Source organism: Arachis hypogaea, chromosome 15 (assembly GCF_003086295.3).
Source record: "Arachis hypogaea cultivar Tifrunner chromosome 15, arahy.Tifrunner.gnm2.J5K5, whole genome shotgun sequence".
In the NCBI taxonomy this organism is placed as follows: Eukaryota; Viridiplantae; Streptophyta; class Magnoliopsida; order Fabales; family Fabaceae; genus Arachis; species Arachis hypogaea.
In genome coordinates this window covers 77,806,600-77,813,839 of record NC_092050.1, presented here as the reverse complement: position 1 = coordinate 77,813,839, position 7,240 = coordinate 77,806,600, and positions in this window count along the sequence as shown.

The window sequence follows — 7,240 nt, the reverse complement described above, 5'->3', positions numbered from 1 at the left end:
TAGAGGAGAATTGGGGGGAGCCTTCCCATCTCGATACAAAGAGGTTCTTGGGGAATCCTTCCCTCCTTCGAACTGAATTGGGTAGCTGCCAATTTTTTTTTAGCTTTGTCTTTGTTATTTTGTTAGTTTTGTCAATCCATCTCTTTCTAACTTGCAACTTTGGTTTTGCTGCTTTATTTTTTTCAGAGATGGTGAAGACTACTGACTCCATGAAGGCTTTTAAGAGGGCGAGAAAGGCAACTACTGCCGAGAATATCTCAACCAAAGGTCTTGGGGAGGGATCTTCTAATGTTACGCTGAGGAGGTTGACCTCGGACACTTCTGGGCTGAGGATGTGATGACTTACATCATCTACCCTTCTTTCTTGCATAAAGAAGACCATAAAAGAGCATAAATCTCATTTGATCAGTACAATTCATGTATTATTTGATGAATATTATGGTACACTACTTTGAGATGAGTTGTGCTGAATTTCAGGTGAAAAAGGCAACAAAAATGGGTATAAGACAAACAAGAAGCCGGGCGTGTGAAACCAGCGTGTCACTTGGGAGCAAACGCCACAAAAATGCAATGGCGTGGCACGCCAGTACTAAAGTACATAGAAGAAGTCCAAGCATGCATGTGGGCGTGGCACGCCAGGGACTGGGCGTGGCACGCCAGGTTGGGCGTGGCACGCCTGACCCATCAATTATCATGGGGGTGCCACTTGAGCAAAGGGGCGTGGCACGCCAACTCACCATTCCAAGAAGAACCTCCACTATGGCGTGCCACTTGGTATCAAAGGAGTGGCACGCCAGCTCCAAGAAGTCACTTGGGCGTGCCACTTGAGAACCCAGGCATGGCACACCAAGCCTGAAGAGTTCACAAATCCATGGGCGTGCCACTTGAACAGCATGGCGTGGCACGCTGGTACAATAATCCAGAGAAGGGGCTGAAGAAAATTGAAGACTGGGCGTGCCACTTGGTATCGAAGGTGTGGCACACCAACCCAATCATGTCACTATGGCGTGCCATTTGAAGGCTGAGGTGTGGCACGCCAACTACTGGAACCAAGACAAGATCATGGGCGTGGCACGCTGGTATAAGTTTCCAGGGAGGATGAAGGAGGCCAATTACATGGGGCGTGCCACTTGGTATCAAAGGCGTGGCACGCCACTCACCATTCTTCACTTGGGCGTGCCACTTGAGCAACCAGGTGTGGCACGCCAGTGTCATTTAGAGAGCAAAGAAGCATTGGGGCGTGCCATTTGAGTTCGTGGTGTGGCACGCCAAACAGAGGAATCACTCACTCACAAAAGGGGCGTGGCACGCCAGGCCAGATCCTGGGCGTGCCACGCTAGTGCAACTTTCTAGAAAGACTTAGCCAAGCATAGACAAGGGCGTGGCACGCCAGACCCTGGGTGTGGCACGCCAGTTCAAGTTTCCAGAGGCAAGGAAAGGTGGAAAAAGGCAAAGGGCGTGCTACTTGAGTTCGAAGGCGTGGCACGCCAACACAAGAATTCCACTATGGCGTGCAACTTGAGTTCGAAGGCGTGGCACACCAAGGTTGATAGAGAGATAAGCGTGCCACTTAAAGTATTAGGTGTGGCACGCCAAGCTAGAAATGAAGGGCACGTAACACGCCAGTAAAGCGGCAGCCACATGCCAGCTGGAAAGTCAAGCTTATTGAGTGTTTTCTTTTCCCTCCAAAATGTAATTTTCCTTTTTCACTTTTGTAATTCTTTTATTTTACTAGGAGTAGTATAAATACCCCCAAGGAGTAATGAAGAGGGGGTTAAGCAGTTAGTGTTAGATCCACTTTTACACTTTACTTTTGAGTACTTTTTGAGCTATGAGTAGCTAACTTCCCTCTCATTGAGAGAGGGAGCTCTGTTGTACTTGATGGATTGATAATAGTGAAATTCTTCTTCTCTTCATCTTTTCTTTGATTTGCTAGAGGGAATTTTGTTCTTAATGCTTAGTATTCAATTATCTTGGAAAAGAGATTGAATGCAATTGGGTTTCATGGGAACCTTGGGAAAGGAAGCATGAAACCATGCTTAAAATCCCTTCTCACACTTGAGTAGAATCTGGGTTTTGGTGTTTGGATATGTGACATATAATCCTCCCTCTACTTGGACCTATAATGGTGTGTGGTATAATCAGGGACCAAGCCTATCTCTCTTCAAGAGCAATTAGACCAAGGAATTGGCTATTGATCAAGATCTGAGAGATTGAGTCACCAAGGGATTGGGGCTCAATCAATCATGATTGCCAAGAGGTCAATGAGTTGCATGATTGAAGAGGATATAAGCTAGATTTGATCCAAAGAGACAACATCTCCCAATCTCAATGAATTTCCCCATTCTTATCTATCCATTTCTTTACAGCTTAATTTTACATTCAGCAATTCCCCATTTTCATTTACATTCAAGTCATTTATGATTCTGCACTTTACATTCTGCCATTTATATTTCTGTACTTTATTACTTTTCTTTATATTCTAGTCATTTACATTTATGTTATTTACAATTCTGTACTTCACAATCCTATTGATCCACTTAACTAATTCATCAATTAATTAAAACTGCTCAAATTTGCCAATCTCTGTGGATACGATCCCACTCTACTGTGGGTTATTACTTGACGATAATTTTGGTGCGCTTGCCAAAAGAACTAATTCACCAATTTTGAATGGGGGTGTGAATTGGATTCATCAAGTTTTATGGCGCCGTTGCCGGGGATTGGCTTAAATTTGATTGTGATTAAATTGATTGGATAGCTAGATTAAGCAATTTAAATTCCTTGTTATTTTAGTTTCTTCTATTTAGCACCTTTTATTTTTTATTATTTTAATTTTTATTTTGAGTTCTATTTATTTCTTCTTTAATTACTTTTATTCGTCATCCGTATTTTCACTCTTCTAACTGTTTGATTAATTACACCACTCACACTAACAACCACTTCAACAAGAGTAATTTCTTCATTCATTTTCTTTCTTGCTTTTTGCCTTGTTGGTTGTATGACAGGTAGGAGAAGCGGGGCTTCAACTTCCTTTGATTCTGAACCTGAGAGGACCTTCCTTAGATTAAGGAGGGAAGCAAGAGGGAAGGGAGTCATTGGTGCTGAGAAAGAGGAAGAGTATTTTGAAACAGACATGGAGGAGAATATGGAGAACCACCATGAAGAAGAAGCTCACAACCATGCCAGAGAAGGCCCAGTAAATCATGATGGACAAGAAAGGAGATTCTTAGGCTCCTACATCAACCCAAACCCAGGAAATTATGGCAGCAGCATCCTGAAGCCAATAATTCATGCCAATAATTTTGATCTGAAGCCTTAGCTCATCACACTTGTTCAGAATAATTGCTCATATGGAGGAAGTGCCCAAGAAGACCCTAATCAACATCTCAGCATATTCTTGAGGATATGTGATACTGTAAAGTCCAATGGGGTACACCCTGACATCTACAAACTACTCTTGTTCCCTTTCTCACTCAGAGATAAGGCAGCAAAGTGGTTGGAATCATTCCCCAAGGATAACCTAACTACATGGGAGGAGGTCGTGAACAGATTCCTTGCAAGATTTTACCCTCTACAAAGAATCAATAGGCTGAGAGCTGAGGTGCAAACTTTCAGACAACAAGATGGAGAAACACTCTATGAGGCCTGAGAGAGATTCAAAGATCTGACAAAAAGATGCCCACCAAAAATGTTCAATGAGTGGGTACAACTACATATCTTTTATGAGGGACTATCCTATAAAGCAAAGAAGGCTGTGGATCATTCTTCAGGAGGCTCACTCAAGAAAAAGAAAACCATTGAAGAGGCCATAGATGTCATTGAGACTGTAGCTGAAAATGAGTATTTCTATGCTTTAGAAAGGACCCAGAAGAAGGGAGTGCTAGAACTCAACTCTGTAGATGCTTTGTTAGCTCAGAACAAGGCAATTGCAACTCAAATTACAGCTCTAACTAAGAGGATGGAGGCCAATCAAGCCTCAGTCATTCAAGACCAAACTCCTCAACAAGAAGGGAATACACCAGAATCTAAAGGTGACTGAGAACAAGCTAATTATGTGAACAATTCATCCAGACCACCATATGACCCACACTCCAAGACTTCCCAAGTTAGAGAAACCACCCAAACTTTGGGTGGAGAAATCAACAAAACCACAACCAGGACCACAACAAGCTTTATTCATCAAATCAGCATTCCAACCACATCCCCAACCATCAAACAGGGAACCGTAGACCCTATCATAACTCACAAAACACATTATACTGTAGTAACTAACCCATACACAACAACCTCAATCAAGATGCACCATCCTCAACTATGTAACCATGTGAAATCAAGAGCAACTTTGAGAGGATAGAGGCTGCAATAGCACAACTGTCCTTACAGATTACAAGGACAGTCTCCACCCTCATGGACAGACAAGCACAAACTGAAAGAAGGATAGACGCTAATCAAGAAGAATACATGTCAAATCTGAAAAATCAAGGCGCAGCAATCTCAAAGTTGGAAGCACAAGTGGGGATTTTATCCAAGCAATTCCCACTTCCCACACACATATTTCCCAGTGATACCATGGCTAACCCAAGAGGTGAATGCAAAGCCATTACTCTAAGAAGTGGGAAGGTTGTGGAGGAAGGAACCCCAAGCAAAGACGATCATGAAGAAGTTACAGCAAAGCATGAGAACAAGGATGAAGGGGAGATCCCTTCTCCACCTCCACCAAAACCAGTTTTGAAGCCTTATGTGGCAAAAGCACCATACCCACAAAGACTGAGAAAAGATGGGAAGGATGGTCAGTTTTCTAAGTTCCTAGAGATCTTCAAGAGGCTCCAAATCAACATACCATTTGTTGAGGCATTAGAACAAATGCCACTGATGAGACACAGAAGTTGGTGAATTAAAAATTATTAAAATAGTTACGTTGCAAGTATAGTTCTTAACTCACCGAAAATCTGCTATCAATTTAGAAATATGTCACAGAGAGTTTAAATTAAAAATTACTGGGAGTTTAAGTCCCAGGTCATCTCCCAACGAGTTGCAGAAAAGTGTGCTATTTTATTAATCAGATGTTCCAAGAAGTTGAGTTAAGTAGGTGAAAAATTAAATTGAGAAAATTCAAATAATATGAACAAAGCCCTTGACTGGGAGTTGATTAGTTGGAATCTCTATCATTAATGGGATGATTTCAAGATTAATTTATAATTAATGGTTGTTCTGTTTAGTTATCATTTACTAGGTAAAGGAAAGACAAACAAGTTGGAATGCTAGATCTGTTCACGAGTTGCAACCCACTTAGTTCAAAGGGATTGGTGTTAGTGATTAGATAACAATCCAACAGTTAACCCAATTACAAATTTTCTTTCAATCCTTCCAACTCAAGAGTTCCTTTCATTCAACTCCCTATCAAGTGAGGAAACTACTCACTCATTGTAAATAATAAATCCATAACACATGAAAGGTAATTAAAAGAAGACATGATTATTGGAATGGAAAATAAATTAAAATGGAAGAAATAATCCTTGTACTAAATAATCATGAAAGTATTAAAATGCAAAATTGAACAAAGCAAAGAACATGGAAGAATAAAACCAAGTTAAGAGAACGAACTAGAATGACAAAGTCTTGATGAGGAAATAACTCTTCTCAATGTTCCAATGCTAAGACCAATTGAAAATTAAAATTCTTAAACCTAGAGAAAGAAACCTAAAGGAGTGAAACTAGATCTAAAAACTCCAAAACTGTGTAGAATGAATGTTGTCTTTTGTTTCTGCATATTCTCTGGCTCTAGTCTGCTATTCCGGGCCGAAAACTGGGTCGAAATAAGGTCCGAAATTGCCCCCAGCGAATTCTGCAGATTATGCAGATCTCACATGTCACGCGATCACGTCATCCATGCGGACTCGTCATTCGCATTTTTCCTTGCCACGCGTTCGCGTCGTCCACGCTACCGCGTCGCTTTAGCTTTTCCAATCCGCGCGGCCGCGTGAGCCATGCAGCCGCGTCACTGCGATTTGCTCTCCTTCGCGCGATCGCGTGAGCCATGCGATCGCGTCACTTCTCGCTGGTTATCTCCTCAAATTCTTGTGTTCCTTCCATTTTTGCTAGCTTCCTTTCCAATCTCCAACTCGTTCATGCCCTATAAAGTCTGAAACACTCAACACACAGATCACGGCATCGAATGGAATAAAGGAGAATTAAAATTACATAATTAAAGTCTCTAGGAAGCAGTTTTCAAACATGTTATAAATTCAGGAAGGAATTATAATTTCATGCTAATTTAATGAATAAGTGGGTAAGGATCATGATAAAACCACACAATTAAACACAATATAAACCATAAAATAGTGGTTTATCAACCTCCCCACACTTAAACATTAGCATGTCCTCATGCTTAATTGAAGGAGATAAGGAAATAAGTATGAACATGTAGAAATTCATGAAATGCAATGCAAGCCTATATATATATATATATATAAATGCAACTATATGATTCTTGCCCACTTGATCAAAAGTAAATAAGCTCTTCAAAACAATTACAAATCAAATTCCACTAATTCTATCATTATACAATAAAACAGATAAAAGTGCAAGAAGATAGCTCATGAAAGCAGGGAACATGAAAATTCAAGCATTGAATCCTCACTGATAATGTATGTACGCTCTAATCTCTAGTGTATAGGGTAATCACTCTATCCTTCTCTAATCATGCTTTCTAACCTTTTTTTGTTCTTCTCCTAACCAATCAACAACAGTTAATATACCAATGCAAACATCATGAGGTCTTTTCAAGGTTGTAATGGGGCTAAGGTACAGGTAGGGGCATACATTTGGTCAAGTGAGCTAATAAATTGAATCTTTAATTAACCCAAGCTTCAACCCAACCTATATATTTTTAATGTAATCTTAAAATTCATACCTAGCTACCCAGAATTCCCTTTTTCTATCCATACTCATGTATCAACTTTATATTTGGTTCTATCATATGTGCATTGATCTTTGAATTCTGAATTTAACATTGGGGTAATTTTTGTCCCCTTATTTATTTATATAATTTTTTTTGACATTAAAATAAATATAGCTTATCAATGCACATAGATTTTTAATTCTTATAGTTTCACATGAGTAGGTATCCAAATTCCCATTAAATTCTCATGACACATTCCCTTAACAACTTTTGTTCCCACAATTTCCCATACTTAACTAGCACACACAATTCTTTAAGCTAACCAAAGATTCAATT